Below are 2,726 nucleotides of genomic sequence, written 5' to 3'. Positions count from 1 at the left end.
TTAAATATTTAATACTACAGTATTATTACCATATTCCAAAATTTTACTTTATGCTTATTTGATCCAGAAAAGTCTGATGAACTTACTTTAGATTGGAATTTTACTTTACTTTTATCTTACATGAAGGAGTTTGGGGAAGAGCAAAGAATTTAGTAGTTTAGAAGCTTCATGAAGACTTCAGCTATGTGTCCTTAAGTAAAGTGCATTCAAAAATTAATTTTAAGAATCTATATCACAAAATTTTTATAAGAATATATAATAATGTGTGTATAAATGCTTACCATTCAATTATAGTAAATTTAAAGCATTTTAGTAAAGTTAGTTTCCTTTTTTTCCCCATGAAAGACTAAAAATTTTCAGGACCACAAATGTTCAGATTAAAGTGTTTAATTAATCACTCCAAGTGGTTAATATATGGTCAATATCTCCCATTGTTATAATTATAATATAGACTGCTATATTAAAATACTATTATAGAGTCTTCTTCAAACAAGTCAAAAGCAATTTCAAAAAAGTGACATTAAGCCTTCCAATACCACTTGAGAGCAAACACTTCCTATTTAATTAAATGACCAGATCCATTCTTTATCAAATACGTATTAAGAGTAAATTCTGTTTTAGGCACTATTTTCAAAAAAAAAAGAAAAGAAACAGCTCTTCCTGTGCTGGTTAGCTATGGTGGATGTAAACATCCTGAATCCTGAGGCTGAGGTGGCCCAAGTTCAGGCAGTACTGACAGTCAACATCAGTGTGGTCTGAGGGTCAGGATTTGCTGAGGACCAACTTGGAGCCTAAGTGAGCCGTGGAGATGCTTATTTCTGGTACCAGAGACATTAAATTTACTAAATATGGTAATGTGATGCTTCATGAAATACAAATTCAACACCCAACAGCCGCCTTATAAGGCAAAGTAGCAACAGCCCAGGATGACATAACTGGTGATGACACCACTTCCAATGACCTAATCATTAACAAGTTGCTGAAACAGGCCCTCTGCATTTCTGAAGGTCTTTATCCCAGAATAACAGAAGGATTTGAAGCTGCAAAGGAAAGGCACTTCAGTTTTTAGAACAAGCCAAAGTAAACAAAGAAATGGACAGGGAAACATTTATAGATGTGGCTAGAACATCTCCTCGTACTAAAGTGCATGCTGACCTTGCTAATGTCTTAACAGAGGCTGTAGTGGACTGCATTTTCACCATTAAAAAACAAGGTGAACCAATTGATCTCACTGTTGTTGAGATCATGGAGATGAAACATTATTTTGAAACTGATACAAGCTTAATCAGAGGTCTTGTTTGAACCTTGGGGCATGGCATCCTGATGTGAAAAAAAAAAAAAAAGATGCATATGTCCTTACATGCAATGTGTCATTAGAATATGAAAAAATGGAAGTAAATTCTGGCTTTATTTTACAAGAGTGCACATGAGAGAAAGAAACTTGTAAATACTGAAAGAAAACTCATTGAAGATAGAGTTATAAAATAATAGAACTGAAAAAGAAAGTCTGCAGTGATTCAGATAAAAGATTTGTTGTTAACCAAAAGGGAATTGACCTCATTCCCTTAGATGCTCTAACAAAAGAAGGCATAGTAGCTCTCTGTAGAGCTAAAAGAAGAAATATGGAAAGGCTGATCCTTGCTTGCAGTGGAATTCTTTTGATGGCCTAAATACTGATTGTTTGGGACATGCAGGACTTGTCTATGAGTATGCATTGGGAGAAGAGAAATTCACCTTTATTGATCAATGTAACCATCCTCACCCTGTCATTTTAGTGGTCAATGGACCAAATAAGCAAAATTCCCTCAAATCAAAGATGCAATAAGAGATGGCTTGACAGCTGTTAAAAATGCTACTGATTACGGCTGTGTAGTTCCAGGTGCTGGTACAATGGACATGTCATTGGTAGAAGCCTTGATTAAATATAAGCCTAGTGTATAAGGCAGCACCCAACTTGGAGTTCAAGTATTTGCTGATTCATTGCTCATTTTTTCTGAGGTTCTTGCTCAGAATGCTGGTTGTGACCTTCAGGAAACACTAGGTAAAGTTCAAGCAGAACATTCAGAATCAGGTCAACTTGTGGGTGTGGACTTGAACACAGGTGAGCCAATGGTAGCGGCAGAAGTAGGAATATGGGATAACTATTGTGTAAAGAAACAGCTTCTTCACTCCAGCACTTTGATTGCCAGCAACATTCTCCTGGTTGATGAGATCATGTGAGGTGGAATGTCTTCTCTAAAAGCTGAATTGAAGATTCCCTTGTGTCTTTTGAATCATGAAGACTCTACAGAGTGATCCTAAGAATAAAGCTATGCAATTTTTGTCCAAGCTTCATATGATTTTCAAGGGAATTTTCTTTTCTCATATGAAAAAAAGAGAGAACACTGACGCTCAAATTCTGAAGTTTTGAAAATACAATTACAGAATTTTTTAAAATTGCACTGCAGTCTCCACACATTAAGCAGTCCATTTTTACCCAATGAACAGGATAATTTGCTTTAGCTTCAATGATATAAAAGTACCATATTAGATAAGTATATGTTATCTACCATGTTATTAAATGTTCCTTGAAAAACATAAATAGAGAGAGAGAGATAAATAATAAATAAGCAAGCAAACAAATACCTCTGTCCTTGTGGAGCTTATATTTTATAACATTTATGTGTGTAAATATATATCACATATATAAGTTATATATTTTTAATATGTAAAATTATGTATAAGGA

At 34.5% G+C, this 2,726-nt stretch overlaps 1 pseudogene; it reads left to right on the top strand.

Annotated features, from left to right (window-relative positions):
* The first annotated feature begins 555 nt into the window (after positions 1 to 555).
* LOC144617033 (T-complex protein 1 subunit zeta pseudogene) lies at positions 556 to 2,295 on the top strand (annotated as a pseudogene).
* The last annotated feature ends 431 nt before the right edge of the window (positions 2,296 to 2,726 follow it).

Source organism: Panthera onca, chromosome C1 (assembly GCF_046562875.1).
Source record: "Panthera onca isolate mPanOnc1 chromosome C1, mPanOnc1 haplotype 2, whole genome shotgun sequence".
Taxonomy (NCBI): Eukaryota; Metazoa; Chordata; class Mammalia; order Carnivora; family Felidae; genus Panthera; species Panthera onca.
This window is presented reverse-complemented; position numbering and strand designations above follow the sequence as displayed.